Source organism: Giraffa tippelskirchi, chromosome 14, assembly GCF_054371585.1.
Source record: "Giraffa tippelskirchi isolate mGirTip1 chromosome 14, T2T-mGirTip1v1.2.pri, whole genome shotgun sequence".
In the NCBI taxonomy this organism is placed as follows: Eukaryota; Metazoa; Chordata; class Mammalia; order Artiodactyla; family Giraffidae; genus Giraffa; species Giraffa tippelskirchi.
Genome location: NC_137288.1, coordinates 66,132,549 through 66,155,982, shown reverse-complemented (window position 1 = coordinate 66,155,982; position 23,434 = coordinate 66,132,549). Strand labels below are relative to the sequence as shown.

The 23,434-nt window shown below is 38.5% G+C and overlaps 1 protein-coding gene across 45 annotated transcripts in view; it reads left to right on the top strand.

The window, feature by feature from the left end:
• Nucleotides 1-23,434, top strand: part of TCF4 (transcription factor 4) — a 380,629-nt gene that overhangs the window by 70,327 nt on the left and 286,868 nt on the right. The gene's annotated exons all lie outside the window — the stretch shown is intronic.

Sequence of the window (23,434 nt, the reverse complement as noted above, 5' to 3'; positions counted from 1 at the left end):
ACTCAGTGCTTGTATAGACAGGCTTTATGTTACAGCACTTTACCCACACTGGGCTGATTAGATAGAAATAAAGATTTGGTTTTCTGAAGGTCGGAGTTTGACAGCATCTGGTGAACCCTGGAGACATTCCTAGGATAGCAGCGCCCTTACTTACATTGGCTAGAGAATCTGTAGGAAAATGTGTGTGTGTGTGTGTGCGTGTGTGTGTGTGTGTGTGTGTCGGGAAGGCTCTTTAGGAGAGGGGAAGATGGAGGGATTAGAAGATTCTTAGGAGCACTGAAGGAAATATTTGATCCCCTAGTGAAGTAGAGAAGGAGAATATGAAGCCCTTAATTTCTTGCTTTTCAGAATTATTTAGTCACTGCAGTGCATGTCTTATATTTCCTGTACCATATTTTAAACACCTTGCTTTTGTAGTCGGGAAATGACATCTACCTGGATCTTCTCAGGCTCTTTATTTATGTCATCAGGGGGATTGCTGCTACTTAACTGTAGAGGAGATACATGTGTGTTCTGAGCCAGAAAGTCCAGGAAGAATACCAAAGCCCTAGAGTGTCTCAGTTCAGCAGATAAATGGAAACCGTATACAGTGGCACTGTTATGCCTTAGGGCTAGTCAGTGCTCTGTATTATAAATTTATAAGTTGCTTTTTTTTTTTGGCTCTGACTTAATAATTGTTTTTACATTTCTCAAATTTGCTAAAGTACCTCAGAGATGATATCAAATCCTCTGATTTGAAAGATAAAGCTAAGGTAATTGAGACAGTTGGAGTAGTGGTTTCTCAGCATTAGAACATGTCTTAATTTTTCAAGGTTGAAGATCTTGCTGAAAATCTGAGGTTGTTGCTAATGTAGCTAATGTAATTGATTCTTATAGTCTCTTGTTTTGTACCTACCATTTCCCCCGACCCCATAATATTGTTAGAGCTCTGACTGGTACCATTCTGGGAACAGTCTGGTGAGTTTAGGTTGAATCCCTATTTTTCCTTGTATAAATATGTTTGCCTATGTGTGTGCTCAGCTGCTCAGTCGTGTCTGATTCTCCCATGGACTGTAGCCCGCCAGACTCCTTTGTCCGTAGGATTTCCCAGAAAGAATACTGAAGTGGGTTGCCATTTCTTCCTCAGGGGATTTTCTTGACCCAGGGATTGAACCTGCGTCTCCCGTGTCTCTAGCATTGCAGGTGGGTTCTTTACTACTGAGCCACCAGGGAAGCCTGTATGTATGTATATATATATGTAATAATACAGGGAACTAAATGTTCATTTTCAAGAAGTTATGGTGACATTTCTGTTTATTAAAATGTTGAATAATTATGAGAAGACCCAGAATAAATCTAAAAGTTGGGACCCTGAATTTTATTCTCTCAAATTTTATGAACTTAGACTTACAGTAAAAAGTCCTCCAAGGATTACTAAACACTTTTTACATCAGGGAGATAATGAAGGGCGGGGAAGCCTGGCGTGCTGCAGTCCTTGGGTTTGCAAAGAGTCGGGCATGGCTGAGTGGCTGAACAACAGCAACATTACCGAATCAAATTTTGTTTTCTGCCACTGTGCCGATACGTATATTCACAGGGTTTCCTCTTCACATGTCTGCACCACTGTTCCCTGCTTTGTTTTTCCCCATCTGCTCTTCAGCTTCCCCCCTCCATCCTGCTCTCTGCCCCAAGGGGCTCACCTCTGACCATTGATTGCCTAACCTGCTTCTTTTTCTTAGTTTTCTGGTTGGCTTTAGCCAAAGGGAAATGTCTTTTTTTTTTCACTGTGATTTTAAACCTTTTTTTTCCCTTAAGTGACAGTGTATTGTTTTAGATTTAGGTAACATTAAGCTGACATTTAGTGAGTATTTTTTGTGAATCAGCTTCTGTGCTGTGGGACATGTTATTAAGTGAAAGACTCAAGTGGACTTTGTGAGCCCCATTTAACAGCCAGGAACACTGAGTCTGAAATCACATGATGGCTTAAGCTAACAGAACTAGAAAACAGGGAAACCCTCCTCACCCAGCCTCACGGTCCACAGCCTTTTCCATGCACAACCCTGCCTCCATAAGCCATTGCTGAATTTCAGCTGTTGTACTCCCTTGTGAAATTGGTCTTTGAACACGCACACCCACCCACCCACCCTACTATCGTATGGCTATTTCTCTTAAAGCCAAAGGACTTTTTCATCATCAAGCGCAATTTGCTAGTTTTGTCTCTGTTTTCTTCAGCCTCCTACTTTCTGGGAGAATGGTATGTTCCTTATGAATCTTCCTCCCTTTTCCTACTGAGTCACCAGACTTCCTTTTTTCATTTTTTTTTTTTTAGCAAAAAAATATTTTTTAATTGACATATAGTTGTTTTACAGTATTGTGTTACTTTAGGTGTACAGCACACTGACTCAGTTATACATATGTGTGTATATATATATCCCCTACATGTTATTACAGAATATTGAATGTAGTTCCCTGAGTATAGTTCCCACTAGGTCCTTGTTGGTTATCTGTTTTATATATAGTAGTCTAAATCACCAAGCTTCTTCTCTCTCCTGGCTCTTAAGAATTCAAATATGTTCATGTCTTTGTCTTCAAACACACACCAAGTTTTGACACTAAGCCTCCATCATTATTTTGTCCTTTATACAACCAAATTTTCTCCCATCACATTCTCTATATAATGTACTATGATTTGGCATTTCCCCACAACACTCTCCCCAAACTCTACACGAAAGTTGCAGTGCCAGGTCAGATTGACGTCCTTTTATCCTCTTGACCACTTGACCTTGTCAAAGCCTTGGACTCTGGACCACAGCCTTTGTCTGTATGTCCTATCTTTTCAAAACGCACCCGAGGTCCACCTCTTCTGGGGAGATTTTCTTAACTTTCAAGATGAATTTGACTGCTTTTCCAGTGTATCCTCTTGTCCTCTGGGGCTTGTGCCATCATAATCATTATTGTACCTGCAGAGGGGCTTTGTCTTACTGATTGAACTGTAGTTTATTTGAGGGTCTGGAGCATGTCTTTCCATGAGTTTTATGCACAGTGTTGTCTTCCTACATGGGAGGAAGACAATCTCACTTTTCCCTTCCCATCTCCTTGCTTGTAGATCCTTTTAACTGTTGTTTTTTCCAGCTCTTATTAGTTGCTGTTCTTCACATGAAGCATCAGTGATACAGTGTCAAACGAGATAACTGGCTTTGTGGGGCTTACAGTCTGCCTCTAGGTGTATGCAGATTTTTAAAATCTTGTTAAGGCTATTCTTCCCTGGTGGCTCAGATGGTAAAGAATCTGCCTGCAATGCAAGAGACCTGGGTTCCATCCCTGGGTTGGGAAGATCCCCTGGAGGAGGGCATGGCAACCCACTCCAGTATTCTTGCCTGGAGAATCCCATGGACAGAGGAGCCTGGTGGGCTACAGTCCGTGGGGTCGCCAAGAGTTGGACACGACTGAGCGACTGAGCACACAAGGCTATTCTCATCCTTAACAGCACAATATTTATGGTAACATATAGGAAAGGATTATATAAAGTTACGTACGACTGAGAGACATAAGAAAGGATCAAATGAGCATGTTCAGTAATCGATTAATGTGCCTAGCACATAATTAATATTCATTTAATGTTATAAGTCAATAATAGTAATAAATCTTACATTACATATGTACTATGCATAAGCAGATATATGTGAATTATAATAATATGTACAAATTTTGCTGTTTTACAAATTCTGTAAATAAAAAGTTAATAATATACATCAATTGCTTTGTGCATCAGCATATTTTTTACACTTATCCTTTCTACAAAATCATGTTCTCCCCCTACCCACCCTGTTTTTGTTCATTTGCTGATTTTCACTTACCAAAGACCATTTGTTAAAAATTCAGTCTTAAGGCTGCCTGGTACAAAATCCCCTGTGGGAGAGGCTTTCTTTGTCATGGACCTTGTGAGAACCAGTTTTTGAGTGAGATATTAGTAAATGTTTTCTGTTTAGTGATTTATTTGGATTAAGTGTCAGCATTTTCTCATCTTCACTGGAAGAATTTTCAGGTTTTGTCATTGGCCGTGGTGAATACTGAACAGTGTGTGGTGTGTGTGATTGTTGTGGGGGTGCACGTATGTGTTTCTTCCCAGACGCGTGCTCCGTAATCAGGAAGTAAGCGTGGTGCCATGATGCTCCTGTTGTTGCAGTCACCACAGGAGGTCATCAAAATAGTTACGGAGAATGTCTGTATTCACTAATTTGGTGCCCTTCCAGGAAGATTAGCAAAGGGGGAAAGATACAGTAGAAATGTGGGCGAGATGGAAGATAGGAGAGAAACCTGGTGTTTGAAGAATGATCTTTGATCTTTCAGAAGAGGAATACATATCAAGAGCTTATCTATTCGAAAGAATTTACATGCAAAGCAAATCAAGAACATAAATCTTACTTATCTTTGTAGATTAGAGTTTGGTTTTGGATAAAGGAAAAGCCAGGCATCTGTAAAAGGGGATTTACATGTTTATGTTAACTCAATTAGCATTAACAGTGGCTACCAGTAATGCTGGCTGCCTGGCCTCAAACTTTCACACATACATGTTTTCAAAGACAACAGAATGATTTTTGGGAACGTTGTATAGGGAAGAGGAAGAATTACCAAATGTGTGGATCTGTTCTCAAATTTTTAAAAAATATTTGTCTTGAAGTGTTAACTTCAGGAACAAGTAGCTTTTTCTAACAACAGGAGAAAGCAGAATCATATCTGATAGCCATTACAGCTTATCACATTTTCCAAATTTATTGTTGGAAGTCATGCAGATTTAGTTCACAAACTGAAGGGTGGATTTGTAGTCTAAATGCTGGCTTTGAGAGTAGTTAGATATTTATGGAAGAAATTATAAGAAGCCATGTGCATCAAAGTTTTTTTTTTCCAAAAATAAATATTGGTTAGGAAACTAGATTCTTTCACTATCTGGTAATGCAAATTCTGATTCATTCACACAGATATTATGGTACCTAAAGTGTTGCAAAATCAGACATTTATATGGAGATGGGCTATTGATGTTAAAAAAAAAGGCTGAGAGCTGGGGCGGTTAAGGCATGAGTACAGTATTGAAAAATGAGCTCTTTGTCTTCTGTCCTTCATCATGCCTAGATCGCAGAGGTTTTGTCCAGTGAGAATAAAGAAGCCATGGGTATTACGCAGGAATCACCCACCAGTGAAAGGGTGGAGCCAGCAGTCTGCACTAGTCAATGATGCTTCCTTAGCCCCTCATGGCAGGTGGAACATTTGTATATGCAGAATATTGAGTCCCTGGGGGAGTCACAGTCTAGTTGACATCCAGAAGGTGATGCCTCCTTACCCTCTAAGGGGCAGGGGCGGGGGGTTATCCAACGTGAGAGCAGCAGTTAGGTTCCATGAGTTGGTTACCAGTTACTCACTGGCCTGGTGCTCCAGGCCACTGGCCTTTCCCTACTGCAGCTCTGATCCTTACACTCACTTCTACCCTCAAGCACCTAGTTTACCTACTGAATCTTATTAGCTGTTCAAAAATTTACCAGTATCTCCTCCAGACATGATTTTTCACATCTCTAAACTTTTATATTATGTATTAGTCTACATCTCAGGACACATTACATATTTCATGCTTTTTATTTTATTTTTATTTTTGATGTGGACATGACTTAGCGACTGAACAGCAAAAAAATTTTTTAAGTCTTTTTATTGAATTTGTTACAGTATTGCGTCTGTTTATATTCTGGTTTTCTGGCCTTGAGGCATGTGGGATCTTAGCTTCCCAGTCAGCGATTGAACCCGTACCCCCAGCATAGGAGGGTGAATTCTTAACCATTGGACCTCCAGGAAGCCCTCTCCATGCCTTTTAATTATTGCTAAAATTATTATTTTGAAATTATTTGCAGACATTTTAAACATGTAGTAGTAGTAAACACAGTAGTAGTAGAATAAACGCTCGTATGCATTGTACAACTTTGACAGTTACTAACTTTCTGCCATTTCTGAATCACCTATGTATTATACTCCCCAACCCAGCTTGAATTAATTTTGAGTAATAGATTATGAGACTCTTGAAGTTAGGGACTGTATATATACATGTATACACATATACACAGACGTGTACGTATATAGACTTTATTTAGTTTCTTCTGATTAAAAATATATCCTCATTGTGGAGATAGATACTCAGTGCTATTATTTTGAAGATTCTAGTCTTTCTTAGTTTTTAGAAACTTACGATGAAATTTTTATATATTTTTTTAACTTAGCATTTTATCATGAGCATTTTCTTTTTTAAAAATTTTTATTGGGGTATAATTGATTTACGATGTTGGGTTAGTTTCACGTATACATCAAAGTGAGTCTCTTATAAAAAGATATATATCCACTCTTTTTCAGGTTCTTTTACCATATTACCATGAGCATTTTTCATTGTCTTTGAACATTTTTGAGAGTACAGTCTTTTAAAGGCAGCATAATATTCCATCATATGAGTTTTCCATAATTTGTTTAAACAGCTTTCTGTTGTTGACCACTGTCTTGAACATCCTTATACATAAATACTTGTCCTCATTATTATTAGGATAGTTTCCTAGGGAATTATTAGGTGAAAGGCTCTTTATGTATCCTGCCAAATTGCTGTCCATAGGCCATGCCACTTCGCATTATTTTTATCTTATTAATTTGGTAGCTGAAAATGGTATCTGATTGTGTTCTTTTTAAAATTGGTATTTCCTGGATTAATAATGACATTGGACATTTTTCATGTTCATGATTCTTATTTCATGTGCTAAATAAGGTGTTATCTGGAATTGCAGTGAATGGTACATGCCATTTAATTTAGCTTCATATCTAATACTTTGCAGCGATGATCAATTACTTTTCGTATTTCATAAATCAGCTTTTGCTGTCTTTGGAACCAGAATGTCTGCCTAAGTGCAAATTATGTTAGTTGAAGAGTTAGTCTTAGTTTATTTTTTGAGTATTATTTTTCAAAGCTGTCTCTGTGTATAATTTTCTCCCTTTACATCATATAACTTTGTTGAGAAATGTAATTCTGTCTGGAATTATTTAGTTTAGGTAAAAATTATTTGTCTAAGAAATACACTCTCAGGTCTACATTTTTAAATTTTGAAAAAAATCATTTATTTATGTGAAAGTTTTAAAGCACTCATTGTATTTGAATTTATAGTGTATTTAACCTTCTTCTGGAATGCGTTTAGAACGTTGTTTTAAAAGTGCCTAATGCAATTTGTATATGCAGTAAAATAAAAGTTGCCACTTTCATCAGTGAGATTTTTAGTGGTAAGGCTGCTCTTTTGCTGCGTGAAATTTCCAAACTCCAGCATAGGCATTGAATGAAAACATTTACATTAATAAACTAGCATAGGTAAATATTTTCAGTTTGAGAAGAAAGCGGAGAGTGGCTTTTTACTGTTGGAGTTACTTTATTACCTAAATCTAGGTTGTAAATCCCAAAGAAAAACTAGCATTTTATTAAAATCCCTGCCCTTCGTTACTTCTAATCAAATCATACCTTGCCGAATATGTTCAAATATGTTGAAAAACAATTCACTGCTTTGTGTTGAAAAATAATATTCAGAGTATATGTGTTGTGTGGAGGAAACACTCAAAAACAGATCTACCCAGACATCAACAGGATATTATTACCCCAAAGAAATGACGACAGTTTGCCAGCTTGATGCGTAGAGGAAGGAAATTTACAAACATCTCCAAGAGAGGCATGTTGAGTGGTTGAAGGAAATGAGGCACGTCCTGCTTTTATTGTGCTTATTGGAGTGGGATTCCCAGAAGACCGAACAAGGCTGTCCTGAGACCTCTGTTTGGCAAGGATCTTGTTGACTCATATTTTATTTTTGTTTCAATAAGGGTCTGCTATTGTTCAAATTTCTAGTGTTGCTTATAAACACACAGCCAATATCATTTCCCCTTCTATTGACTGATATATACAAATAAATGAAAATCTGCCATCACCATTAACTCATGCTCTGTTTCCACGAAGCCAAGAGGAGTAACAGAAAAGCCTGCTTAAAAGACAGACCCATTACATGGATATCTTAGTTCAGGAGTTTTCAAAGTGTATTTTAGAGTTTTAATCATTGGCTATGTTAGGGAAGTTTATTACTTCTTATTCATGTGGTAAAGGGAAAGGGAGGTAAATATTTACGTAACTTTATGTTGAAAGCCTAGTTTGCAGTTATAAAGCTGGATCTAGTGACTTCTGAATGATCTTAAAAGTTGACTCACTGGACATTTATGTCTGAGGTCAGTTGGAAAGATTTGCAGTGTGAAATGCCTGGTTTAGAATAAGAAATTCATGTAGTACTTTGAAACGTTTTAAAAATCTCTGTCATTGTACACCTATACATGAGAAAGTAATGGGAAATATTTTAAGTATTTCTGCTTTTTTTAAGCTCTGACTTTTTATTTTTTTGGTTGTGTCTGTCAAAATGCCTGAGTGTCATAACTTTCTCTATACAGAGAAATACCGGAATGGAAATCTTTGGCCTCCTGTTGTGACTCAGTCTGAGGGGCAAGCTGAGGGCTGTATGTGCAGTTTCAGGTTATGACTCTGTCCTCTAAACTCTGAGTCACGTGTGGTTACTGTCAGTCTTATTCACTGAGTGACACAGTGCATTGAGAGGAGACTTGACTGTTGTCTAGCAGAAATCTAAAGAAGACAAACGTGAAAGAGAAAATTGTGTGAGAAAGTGGAAGGCTCATGTTGGTTCAAGTCTGGTTTTGCTTTCATTTCTCCTTGTTATTCCTTAGGATGATTGCTTTAGATAAATTCTTTTCCCCCAGTCATTGTAATGTATGAAAAATTCCGAAGAAAATTATTATTTCATACCCTTCAAAGTTATGTTTCAGGGGGAAGATAGGGTCTGATCACCAAAGGAATTTCCCTGGCAGGAGTCCCAATGTTTTAACTTCCCATGATTTTCTCAACCCCCCTCCTTTTCCTTTTATTTTGACTCAGACCCCAGGAGTGTCTGATTCACAGGAATTCCTATGGGAGACAGGTTTACATGGTATCTGAGGGTCCAGAGGTGCTTCTGAGTCAGGATTTTGAGGAATGATACTAACTTGGAGATAACCCTCTATTGTTCTACTGCAAAGGGGCTGAGGATCTGGGGGCAGTCTTTTCGGATTCACATGAAGACGTTTGAGATTTTGCCCTTGATGACCTGAAATGCCTTTAAACTGTTTTCAAGAAGTCATCATTCTCTCAGCTCTTCAGTTTTGAAGGAGAGCCTCAGTTTGGTTTATAATTTTTAGGGCTTCTTTCACACACTCTGCTGGCAAAGCTGAAAAAAATTAATGGTAGGAGTACTATTTGGACCAGGTGTGTTATGGTGGTGATGGGGGCACATGTCTACACGTGTGTGCATGTGTGTCTGTAACACTTGTATGTTTGTTTTCTTGCTTGCTTTTAGGTAGTTATAGTTTGAGGATAATTTAGATAATATCAAGACTTTGGATGTCTTAGTCCTTCAGTAATATGACTTAAAGATCTGCCCTATGTGTAATGTTGCTTTAGCAAATCCATAGTCTGTGGGGATAGTAAGTTGACGGACCATTCTTAATGTTACTTGAGTACTTGTAGAAATAAGCGACATATATGTATATTTTAGTTTCAATTTATCTAATTTTTGGTGTGAAATATTTAAGGTCAGCAATTTGTCGAACTCAGAGTAGTCTTTCTGTTTAAAAAATATATTAAGATTTAATAACATGCAGAGTCTTGCTACAATTTTTGCGAGAATATTTACTGTTTTGCACGTGTGCGCGCAGAGTCGCTTCAGTCATGTCCGACTCTGTGTGACCTTATGGCCTGAGCCTACCAGACTCCTCTTGTCCATGAGATTCTCCAGGCAAGAATACTGGGGTGGGTTGCCATGCTCTCCTCTAGGGTTTCTTGCCTACCCAGGGATCGAACCTGTATCTCTTGGGTCTCCTGCATTGGCAGGCAGGTTCTGTACCACTAGCGCCACCTGGGAAGCCCATTTACTCTTTTATTTCAGATCATGTGTTTTAACAGTTAATCAAAATGCAATTTAAATTTTGTTTGGATTTTTTTTTAAGTCAGCACATCATTTTTTAGAAGTAAGCAAATCTCTTATAGGGATTATGAAATGACATTTTTTCTTGCATCTAGCATGCATTGCAATTTTGTTACTGGCTGTTTGTTATTAAGTGTTCCCAGGAATAAAAGGGTATGCACAGCAACAGTATTTACTATACAGATTTCTGGCTTTTTAAAATGAAAGTGAAAGTAAATGTAAGCTGGGAAAGGTGGGCTTTCCAACATGGACTCTGGCCTTAAATCTCAGCTCTTCTACTTGCTTCCTGAAACTTGGAAAAACACAGTTTACATAACTTCTCTGTAAAATCAGGATAATACAAGTACCTGTTAATACAAAGTGGTGAGAATGAGTTGATACATATGAAGCATTTAGAACAGTGTTTAGCTCATAGGAACTGCTCAAAAGTAGTTCCAAGCTCTTAGCACTGTCAGCTTTAGAAAGGAAAGATAGAAGGGGGCAATTACTCAGTTATTATTGGTAATAATAATTACATTGGAAAATCCAGCAAAATATTGACTTTCAGAAATCATCCTCAGAAGTGGTGGTAGTGGAACTTCTCTTAACTAGGAAGATTTAGGAATGGCAGTCTCTTTATAAGAGTTGGGAGAGATGAGTCCTAGACACAGTTTACTTAGTAAGACTGCTTACTTGACTTTGACTGTGTTACAGATCAAGCTGAGGAGGACCTTTTGCTAAAGATGCTTTTAGTTTTACTTTAAATCAGTTTGCAGTTCAACATGTCAAATAATAAGGGGATCGAGAGGCATTTGTAGGGAATGGAAGAAGGTTTGGGGGTGTATTGTGTGATGGGGGTATGGTCCTCCGCCCACCTTGTTCCATTGCCACTGGTCAGGAGACCCGTCTGACCCCTACGGGTCTTTTGCTCCAGGTGAACATCAGCTTGAGGGTGGAACTTTCTCGGCCACAAGTTTGCATCGGTGTTTTCTCTTTGTTTTAGTCATTTCTGAGTCATGTGGGTCAGTTCCTCCATCAGTGGGGCGAGCTCAGCCTGGATAACTTTCAGGGGCTGGAGAGGCTCATCCACCCTAACCCTTGAGCCCAGTCCATTACTGGATCGGTTACCCTCAACACAGGCAGTGCACCCCAAATCTCCTGCCCCCCTCCACCTCCATTCACCAATATTTCTGCTTGGGCTGGAATTCAGCGGTTACATTTGTGGTTGCCACCATTGCTGTTGCCTGGTGGGTGTAAAGATACTCCCTTCTGGACTTCCCTGGTGGTCCAATGGTTAAGACTTATGTTTTGACACGGGTTCGATCTGTGGTCGGGAAAGATCTCACGTGTCATGAGGTATGGCCAAAAAATAAATAAAATATAAATAGTGTCTAAAAAGATGCTTTCTTCTTTACATCCACATGTGCAGCTGCCTATTAACTTGCAACAGAACAGCACAGAAAAAGTACCTAAGTCTTTGGTAAGGAAAAAAGATGGTCATGTAGAATTGTATGGGTGTGTGTGTGTGTGTATGGACGTATGTGGTGGGGGGGCCTTTTAATGTGTACACTAGTATAGCTGGATGTTTTTCCATTATACACTTGCCTTTATCTTGTGGAAATAAAACGTGGTTTTAGAATCAGAAAGTTGGCCAGAGGATTCCTAAATTTTTTTTTTTTTTAGTCCCAAATGTCTGATTTTACCTGGGAATGGAAAGTTACAGTCACAGCTCCGCCTGGGTTTTGTTGGCGTTCCGCTTATTAGAAAGTAGCTTAATCTCTCAGCAGAGAGAGGAAGTGCTATTTTATGTCAGTCACGTGGGCCAAGGATCATTGAACCAGAGAGAAAACTGCCGCTGTTTGATTTCTGCTGTCAGTGATCAGTATTTCTAGATCTGGAACAATGATAAAAAAAAATGATCTGGTCTTTAAATATAACTGAGATTTAAGGATTTCTCCTCAGAGTCGGAAGTCTTTAAAACTGAAAGAACAAGCTTTTTAGCCTCGCGTCACGCCTTCGTTTCACAGATGAAAAGCCCTGCTCCTCAGACAAGTGTCTCTGTGGAGCTTAGGTACTGAACAGCCGGGTCTCAAACTCAGACCAGCTGAATCCAGGTCTAATTATCTTTCATTGTAAAGGCACTTTATTTTTTGTTTTTGTAATAACCTTTAGACGAAAGCTGCTCTCATGTCACTGTTGAGGCTAAGCTCATGGACCAGATCGCTGCATCCTGGGGTTGAAACTTGGTTCTCTATCAAGTCATGGTTCTTCGTGCTAGTTGCCATTTCTCCATTTCCTTATCTGTACCAAGGTGGTAATACTTTTATAGAATCGTTGTGAGGATCATTGAAGTTATTTCTTGTAAATTATTTAGGAGTCCTGGCATAAGATATGGAAGCAACCTACTTGTCCTAACTGAATGGATAGAGAAGATGTGAGATATACACACACACACACACACACACACACACATACACACACACACATACACACAATGGAATATTACTCACCACATATAAAAGAATGAAACAGTGCCATTTGCAGCAAATAGTTGGATCTAGAGATTATCATACTAAGTGAAGTAACTCAGAGAATATTGTATGATATTGTGTATATGTGGAATCTAAAAAAATGATACAAGTGAACTTATTTACAAAACAAAAATAGACCAGACATAGAAAACAAACTTATGCTTACTAAAGGGGAAAGAGGGAGGAGGGATAAATTAGGAGCTTGGGATTAACAGATACACAACTACTCTGTATAAAATAGATAAACAACAAGGACATTCTGTATAATACAGGGAACTATATTCAATATCCTGTAATAATGTGTAATGGAAAAGAATCTGAAAAAGAATATATATACATACATATATAACTGAATCACTTTGCAGTGCATAAGAAACTGATACAACATTGTAAATCAACTATACTTCAATTAAAAAAGAGTGCTTGGTGTAAGTGTTAGCCATAGTAGTAATTGTCGTTATATTATTGATAATTATATTGTAATTATTAGTTTATCATCAATAATATTTTTTTTTGACATTTTAGCTACCCAGCATATTATAGTAAAAAGGTGGCTTTGTAGGAGAGTAAGATTCCATAATTATCTAGTGAAATTGGGGCCATAAATCATTGAACATCTTGCTCCATTTTTGTGTGAATTATTTGGATTGACTAAGGGCTCTTGTTACCGGGCTGGGTTACCATCTGCTGTGTTTTGCCTCCATAGGTCAGGCTTGTCCTCCTAGGGAATGAGGAGGTGGGAAAAAAGGCCAATAAGCGAACTCCAAAATGTATCCTAACTGTCTTGTTCACATTTATAGGACAGTTTTATTGCTGTAGGTAAGACGGATAACTGGGCATTATTCCAACATCTTGGCAGTTTTCCTTTTTCAAGGTACTAATATTAGGATTAGCATGTTGTTTTAAAGACATTGCCTTTCTGCACCTTATAATTGCTTGTTCTTGGGGGAGCCTTGGACGGTTTGAATTAGGGGCTTCCTGCCAAATATGGAAGATGGTGTCTATTTTGTTTGAATACTTTGCTTGATTTTTAAAGTTGTGGTTCTTTTTGCCGGGAGAACACATCAGAGGCCGGGAGGATGTGCTGCACGTCCATAGGATGTGTAGCGTATAGACTGGATGCAGACTGGAGCAGTGAGGACATGTGTAGGAATTGTGCAGCTCTGTCAGTTTATTTTTTGTGTGCTTTGTTTGTTTTTGGTATTGACATCAATGATTGGTAGTACAGTGCTTTGCCTCATCTACTATAATTCTTTTTTTAAAAGTAATTTACATATTTTCTTTACTGTAGTTATATTCTTTTAGGAATGTAACGTTGTTGGTTATCTGTTTTATATATTTTGTTGTTGTTGTTTAGTCTCTTAAGTCATGTCTGACTCTTTTGCGGCCCCATGGACTGTAGCCCATGGCTGTAGCCAAGCTCCTCTGTCCATGGAATTCTCCAGGCAAGAATACTGGAGTGGGTTGCCATTTCTTTCTCCAGGGGATCTTCCCGACCCGGAGATCAAACCTGCTCTGCATTGCAGGCAGATTTTACCATCTGAGACACCAGGGAAGTTTGTACCTTTTGACAGTATTTGTTTGGTATTAATATCTGTTTTGAGGGGTAGAGTGATTTGCCTCATCCAATGTTTCTAAATCAAAGCCTAGGTGTGTTAAAATTGTAACAGAAAGATTAAACTGTTCATGATGTAATCGTTTTTTCTAAAGCATTGAAGAAACATAGTATTTACACTTATCATATCATAACTAGTGATTACAATGTTTTGTTGTTTTTATTCGAATGTTAGTAGCATTTCTTTTCATTAGAGAGCCTGATACTACAAAAATTATTAGTACCTGCCACTCTTTGTACAGAGAAATAATCAGTCCTTCTGAATGCATTAACACTTCTGAATTTCTCTTAGGCAATTACCAAACTTCCTAGCGTGGTTTACTCTCCTTTAAGGGAGTCAGTATGAAATGGTATAAAAATGCAGGTATTCTATATTTAGGCCTGGTCATCAATTTCATCTCTTAGAATCACTCATTTGTGGAACCTTAGGCAGAACTCATAATTTCTTCCTAGGCTCAGTTTCCATCTTCACATAATTGTTGTAAGGTTTCAACGAGTTAAGCTTGGACATGGTTTTGTTCCCATATGTACTCAAGGGATGTGAGGTGCCTTTTCTCCCATGTCTGTATTTCGTACCATTTTGACAACTTCATGGCACCAGCATTTGTGGATTCAAACTTACCTTCTTGACAGTGGCCTTGCTGCCTCATCCTTGCTCGTACCTCCTAGTCAGTGTTGTGGAATGAACAGACATTCAGAAGGGCAAGAGGCTAGGAGACTGCCTTAGGAGAATTAAAGTAGATTTCAAAGACAAGTTGCCTATGTTGTTCCTTGCTCCCTGCTGTATGTTGTCCATCTGCAAGGCCTTACTACTGTTCTAGCCTCACAAAACTCAGTTTCCCGGGAATGTGCTGGAATATAACTACAATTCTGTAATGTGACGTGACAGTGGTGTTACTTGTGCTGGTTACTTTCTAGGTGTTGGTGGAGGTCATGGATCAGTTGTCGTTCAGTCTCTTAAGTCGTGTTAACCCTTTGCAACCCCATGGACTACAGCACGCCAGGCTCCCCTGTCCTTCACCATCTCCTGCAGCTTGTGCGGATTCTTGCCCATTGAGTCAGTGGTGCTGTCTAACCATGGATCAGGGTTAGATTGTTATTCATGGAGACCCACAGGCACTGTGCCAGAGATCTGGACATTATTGCTAACATCTCTATGACCTTGGGACAGTTATCCTCTTGAGCTCCATTTACTTACCTGGTCTAGAAGGAGGAAAATGCCTGCTCTGTTCTTTGAGGCTGCTTTTGAAAATGGATGAAATAATAGGGAAAATCTCATCCGTGAGTGTGGAAGAGGGTTGGTGGTGGTGATGAAAATGGTGAACGTGACGATGCCCAAAATACCAAAATACAGACTGAACACACGCCTTTCTAACTTGGAATTTCCAGCAATGCATGATAATAAACATTTTCTCTTCTTGACATCCATTGTATTTTGTCTGACTAGGAAATGGACCTTCAAAATTCAACACAACTACACTAAATTTTATTTCCTTCTGTCAGTGAGGATCACTCTAATTTTAGAGGCATAGCCAGTTAGGATCATCTGACATGAGGAGTCTCAAAGTCATACTGTGCTTCCCTAGTAACTAAAGTAGTTCAAATAACAGACATTCAGAATGAATAAGGATAAATCAAAGGTAATTAATATCTGTTGGTAAGGAGCTGGCACATACCAAGTGTCAACAGTAGACATTTTTAAGAAATTGGAATGTTACCATGGAATCAAAGTATTCCACTTTTAAGGTTGAATATCTGAAGATGCCTTCTTTCAAGCTGTCTGTTAAGAGGAAGTTAATATTCATTTTGTGTATTCTACGTGAAACCTCTTACGCTATGACATTTTTCTGTCTATTAAATAGCTTTAGAAAAAAGAATGAGTTAGTTCCTTAACTTGTATGTAACTTGCATGTAAGTTCCTTTCTTTGAATTGCATGAGAATCATGTCTTCTTTGTGTAAAGTATGAGATGTCATAGAAGTACTATTACAATGCCATTGGCTGCGTACTTCAAAGTCAGAGTTTATGTTTACATTTCCCTGTATTGTCTGGCTTTGTGATCCTGGCTTTAAAAGGCATCCCAAAATAGCAACAAAGAGTAAATTATGAGTTGGGTGTATTAGGTTGGTTTGGTCTGTTCATTGAGCTGCTCTTTTTTCCTAGTTACCAAGGATGATCTAAATTTCTAATCCGAGCTCCCTTTACTGTGCTACATTGTCCTTTAAATGTCACAATAAACTTAATAAAAATATTTTAAGGTACCAGTGGGCAAAAATCTGTATGTGATGCCCAATAGATAAGTCTAAAGACTTCAGATATCTAGAAATAGTGCAAACGTCCTAGAATTCAGTAACTTTAAATTTAAGGACATAAGGTGTTGTGGGAGGACCCTGGTGAAAGATATATGACATCTCCTTTTCTCCATCAAGAGAGAAAAGACAAAAAAATGGTATAGAGAGAAGGAAATATATCAAAATTGGTCTGTTTTGGTCAGTTTTTTTCACATAGGGGATTGCAAGTTCACATGAAATTTGCTGAGTGAGACAGATTATCATGGACAGTCTCCTTTCCTTGTCAAACCTATTAAACACTATCTTTGAGTTGCTACTTATCTCTGGCCAGCTCTCTTTTTCTCCACTTCATTGTTAGAGTTTGTATGATCGGGGACGGCATCTTCTGGACAGGATCGCTCACGATCCACAAAGCTGTTCCTGCTCCTGTTGAAAGGAGGCGCAGTGGAAGTCCCCTTCTTTGCCTTTTCTTGATACGGGTTGGCGGAGCAATCAGAACCCTCAGGATGAAAGTCCCAAAGCTTCCTGTTTCCAACTGTTTTCCTCAGTGAAGATTTTTTTTTTTCCTCTCCTAAAGATGATGCTTCCTTTCAAGGGGTTTTTAATCTGCAAACTGTTTCCTCAGTTTATTTCACTGCAGTAAAATGTGTTCCCTCTAGGTCATATCTGTCTCTCTTAAAACCCATGCTGTCCTTTTCACCAGTGTTAGTTGCTACTCAAAAGAACAAACGTGATTTATAAAGTCCCTTTAATGAGGTACAAAGACCAATAAACCTTTGCCACTGGAGTTTCATCTCTGGTTGCTTTATTTTCATTTATGAAAAATTTTAGATGCCAAAAAGCCATGGAGAACACTATTAATTTGACCATTTAATATTTGTAAACAAAGCAATTCAGGGTAAAATATGTTGTCACAGCCTGAAGGTTTATTGTGTTTTTTTTTTTTCTCTTCCAAATGCAGTATAATGATATGTAATCTGTTTAATGTAAATGCTTAAAATTAAAATTAAGGCACTGGAAACTGCATAAATGCTAAATGAATATTAAGAGTGGTTTGATTTATTAAGTAATGATGGGAATGAAAATATGATTCTTTTTTAACGGATGGTTTCTACTTCACTTCTAGCCTTGACGTTGTTTCTGAATTTACATTTGTAAATTATGCTTCCTTTGGGGGTCCGTGAGCTCTCAAAATGAATTCTCTTAATCACTCATTAAACATAATTCAAAAAATATTAACTAGACCTTCTACCCATTTCCTGGATGGTACCGGTCTCTTGCTTAATGATGATAATCATTCCACATTGACTTGTACTTAACTTGTTTGTGAGCTGCTCTTACACGAATACCACCGTGAGTCAGAAGTTCCGCTCTTCTCTCTCTCTTGCCTTTTCCCAAATATTTATACTTACCTACTAAAAGTGGGGGAATTTACCAGCAAGAGGCTTCACATTGCTGTCCTGTTATTTGAGCTAATTCTTTGCGATATAGAGAAGCCAGCGGCATATGGGAGATAACCAGCTCATTTCATTTTCACTTTAATGCTAACTCTAACATATGCTTTTGAATTGAAGTGGGGTCCCAAACGCCAATATATGTTAAAAGAATTAAATGCTAGAAAAAAAAATGCTCCCCCTTATTTACTCCTGTTGCCCGCTCCTCTGAGGGTAAATGGCTGATAGGGCTTCAAATCATGAGCATGCCTATTTTATCTGTACTGTTTAATAGAGAGCTATGAAAAAAATGGCAATTAACATATTCAGACAGAAAATCATCCTGGCTGAATGACTCATTAAATAGTCGTATAAACAGGATGTGCTGAAATGAACTGGTACAAAATTTAGTTTCATTGGTCTTTTTGCTCATTATCAGCACTTTAAGAAGCAGACTTGTGGGTGCTTGGAGGACACTTAAATTTCTTTTCTCTTTATTTTTTTCTTAAATACTGCTCCCCTCCTCCACCCGTTCCCCCTGCCATCCCTCACTCCCTGGCAGGCTAACATCCGTCTCAACGTGAAGCGTTATGTTGGAAACCAACCAAGTCAGGGCTAGGAGCTTCTGAGGTTTGTCCCAGCCAGTGGTTCTCAGCTCCTTTGGACAGTCAAAATGAACGTATAAAGTTGTTTGTTTTTTATGCACAGAACATTCTGATACCTCGTTTCTTGGGATTCTGATTTCATAGGTTTGGAGTTGGGCCTGGGAGTCTGTATTTTAATAAAAGGTCCCATAGGGATTCTGATAGCCAGCCAAGCTTAAGAACCCCCTCACTGATTTGTGTCCCCTCAGGGTAAAACTCTCTTTCCCCACGTACCTGATCTACCGGCCATCTGGCCTCCCTGTCCGTGGTTTGCAGTCCTGGCTATGTGTTAACATTACCTGGGGACCTGGAAAAATGCTGATGCTTGATTCCACCCCCAATTAAATGGGGGTGGTGGTGGTGTTAAAACCTCCCTAGGTGACTCTAATGTAGAGTCAAGTTTAAGAAGTTCTGTCCTATTTAAACAGACAGAGCTGTTTACAGGGATGGCTACAGAGGACCTTTCTAGTTTTCTTTTACAGGGTGCTTTACCCTGTGTAAAACCACTCTCTGTGCGCCCTGCTCCAGCCATACACACACAACTGAAGCTTTTGTCTCTCCTGCGGCGCTCACCGTTTATTGGTAGCCTGTCCTCAGGTGGGAACAGAAGGCTTTGCTCTCGTGTTGTGGCGGGTTCCTATTCCTTCCTACCTGAGTGCTGCATCTGTGATGTGCAGATGTGCTGGTATAACGTTAGCACCCCACGAAGGCCAAGGAAGAAGGAAGAAGAGCAGCTTAGCAGTTCAGCAAAGGAAAGAATATCGATTCTATTGAGTCCCTGGTATGCTCCAAGGAAAATAACAGTTTCTTGTTTAGCAGTCTTGAATAAACAGTTTTCCTCTTCAGCGGGTTGTGACATAAAGTTGGAGCCTTTCCTTACATTGATTACTACAAGTATGTCTTGGACCTGTTCTATGCAAGGTCTGAGATCAGCCCGTAATTGAAGATGAAGAAAAGTGCTTTCCCCATTTCAAGGGAAGGAGGAAGAATCATCTTGCAGACTGGTATGTGAGAACTATACTTCTCAGCCGCCCAGTGGTATTTAAGTCTTCCCTGACTCTTGAAGAGCTTCCCAGGTGGCTCAGTGGTAAAAGAATCCACCTGCTAGTGCAGGAGATGCAGGAGACTTGGGTCCGATCCCTGGGTCAGGAAGATCCCCTGGAGAAGCAAATGGCAACCCACTCCTGTGTTCTTGCCTGGAAAGTTCCATGGACAGAGGATCCTGGGCAGGCTACAGTCCACGGGGTCTCAAAGAGTCAGACACAACTCAGCTAATGAGCACACACTGAGGACATGAGGTTCAAAGAGATTTCCTCAGAGACCTAGCCTGTTATGCTAGCAGAAGCGAGGACTCCGTCTGGTCTACTCTGGGTAGCAGAAGCCCTGGACCTCTGGTTATGGGAGATGGTCATGCCTTAATGTCTAGGCTTGTAGCCTGTAGGGCTGGAAGGCCCACTGTCAAGGTCAGACAAGGGGAAGGTCAGTTCTTGCGGGACCCTGAGCATGTCTGTCTCCTAAATATCGCGTATGTTGCTTCCCTTGCCTCACCCGAGTCTCAGAGCTGGGCTGCAGCAACTGAGGTCAGGGGAACCATCAGCAAGTTAGGTTTTTCCATCTTTTGCTTTATTAACTATGACTGATAAAGAGCCTCCTTGCAGAGATATCTTGGTAGACGCCCAGGGAAGGCAGCACTTTCGTGTGACTGACGTGCTGGCAGTGCCCGTGGCCACGTGTGTCACCCCGGTGGAGGAGGATCGTCCTATTATATTTTGTCAGTAGGTATAACAAGTGGGTAGTGCTCTGTGTATTCCACTGTGATGAATTAATTTTGTGTTCATTGTAGTAGCACTGATCATAATGAATTAATTTGGTATTCATGTGAATGTCAGACTGTCTTTTTCTCTTCCAGTTTGCCGTGGCTTTAGTTATGGGTACTCAGAAGTGTGACACGTCCTGATCCTATTCTCACATTGACGTCTCGGGATTCACCCCTTTCCACCTCATATTATGTGGTGTTCTTTTAAAAAGCAATGAAGTTTAATGTTAAAATAGTTGCTATGGTAGTAACATTATGTTTAATATTTCCCTTCCTTTTATTTTACTAAATAAGAGAAATAAGGTAAATAGTTATGACAGATATAACCACCAGGTTGAATGATATGGTTAATATCTTGTATCTTTTAGTTTGGTTTCAAAAAATAATCTAAGGCAAATGTTTGTAATTTGTAGTTTTATTGAAGACAAATATTGCATTCCCATATGCAAATATGAAGTAATGAAAACTGCATGCAGTATATAATAGTTTGCTCTTCTTTTAATCTCTTCTCTCTTCTTTTCCTCTCAGACAAGATTGATAAAATGTATGTGCATATATTATTTATCTGTTCATGTAAGGACACATAATTGGCTATTAGATATGGTAATTGCATAAATAGATCTTATTCAAACTCATTTCCTTTTCTGTTGATAAAATAAATGTTTTCATGAAATGGGAATAGATACCGAAATAGAAGTGCCTGATTTAGGATTGAGAAACCAGGTACCCAAACAAAAAAAATCAAACTAAATCCTGGGAAACTTTTTTTACCAATTCAGGCTTCAGCCTATGTGCTGCTGCTTAATTTGTTCATCATGCCGGCTAATTATTGAAGATATTTATAATAGAACAAGGGTTTCCTTCATCACTTACCCACCTGCTTGGCTGATTTGCTCCTCCTGGGAATGTGGGGGAAACTTTTGAGAAGATATTCTGTCCTTATGATCATCAAGATGCCATTTTGGGTTTTCCTTTCAACTTAGACTAGGAAGTGGTACCAACTTGTGGCTTTAAGCAGATTTATTTTTCAAAATACTTTTACAGCTCCCGTGCACTTTGTGAACAGCAACTGCATTCCATCCTAGAAGGCTGCGTTTCAGCAGTGGATGAGTCCCCTATATATTTTATACACCAAGAACACATGAAGAAGGAAGGCCTTGCAAATGACAAGGACCATATAACTGGATTGCTGTTGCTTTCATGATTTTTGTTATTATTGTAACAGATTGTACAGTAATATGCTAACAAAGATTTATGGCTTCATGTATTAGGAGGAAATCTTGGGATGGAGGAGAAAACTCATGTTTAAACAAATGTCTATAATAATAAGAGGAAAACAAAACTTAAAAAAAGCTCTAAGAGAATTGTTTCCAGTATAAATATTTTTATTAACATTTGCTATGATTTGAAGATCTTGAAAGTAAATGTTTATGCATTTCTGGAATTTAGATATGTTGTATGCCTATACGTGCATGTTCGTTCTTGTAAGGAGATTTTTTTATTTATTTGTTTTCTTTTTTTAGTGTTTTTTTTTGTTGAACACATAGCTATTGAATATGCAATGAAGAGAAAATTTACGGAGGGCAGAATTATGAGTAACTGAGGAAAGTTTAATTACTTTTATAATTTAGATAAGTTTCATAATTTATTGTAACACACTGTACTTTGGCACAATTTGTAACAATTATAAAGCACTTGAATTTAGGTTCTTTCCTTGGCAGCCATGAACAGAGTTAGCTGTAGGAAAACTTTGAGCTTTTAGTTTTCATCTCCGAGTTGCATTAAAGCCTTTGGCTGTCGTGGTTTGTTACTCCCCTTTACATTGACGGAATCTGGGTTTTATTTCCCTGAAAAACGTGTGTTACTGTGTGGCAGGCTTGTAGTTGTAAACCTGGAAGGAAAGCTGGTGAAGGAAGGACACACAGATACCTCTCAATGCCCAAGGCAAGGGAAAGAGAGGCTAGGGGAGAAACTCAGATGATTCCTGCCTGAATGAAAAACAAATAGACCTCACCACCCACCTGCTCGTGATGGAGGTTTTGAATAATGCAGGCTCTTCAGAAATCCAACAATATATATATATTTTAATGAATATACATTTATTTTCTGAATTAAAAAGGGCAGCAGTGTAAAATGACCTTTTTCTCTTAGGTCTGGATTGTTTTGCCATTACAAAAACTGCTGCCCAGGATACAGTTTTTTGATACTGCTATTTCTACAAAATTAATCTGATTGATTGTCCATTTTTGTCAGGCCTTTTCATGTGTATTTGCCATATTGATCATGTTGATATTGAAAATAATAAAAGCATGAGATCTTAGCAACTTATTTTGATTGTTGCTGGAGATATTTTTCTTAAAAGTTGTATTTGCTTGCAGTCTGGGAATTTTTACATTGACATTTTTCATTTAATAACTATATTGTAAAAGAGAATTAACTCCCATAAAATCTTCTACTTTCTCAGCTTCTCTCATAATGAAATGATCCTAACAGTTTTGGGTAACACTTTGAACTTACAAAATGCTTTCATATTTACTGCGTGCTTAGGACAAGATTAAAAAAATTGAACTATTCTACATTTCAAAATAGAAATAAGTGATGAACCAACTTACAAACTTTTGTACCTCAAGTACCTTCTTGTATTCTCTACTTTCTTTGGAGTAAAAACCTGAGGGGACTTTGGTTCAGGTTTTAGATTCCCTTGTTTAAGTGTAGGCTTTTGGTAAGTCAGGTGGAGCAAAAAACACGGAAGCAGCTCATCTGTTGGTTTAAATGAATTAATGGTCTGAATCAAACAGGTTTTGAATTGTTAAAATAATAAAACCAGTAGCCCTGTAGTTGAATTCTTGATGATTAAAGAACCCGGCTGAAGAATGCATTTATTTTCTTTTAGAAAGAAAGTCAACACTCACTTCTTTGAGTTGTGTTGCTTTCTGTAGATTTTTTAAAAAATCTGTTTTAGATCTTTATAGATGTTGCAATAAGATACTCTTTTCTCTTAATATAGGATTAAAAGGATCAAAGTTAATAACTATGAGACAATTTAAAATAAAAAAAATAGTTTATTATCT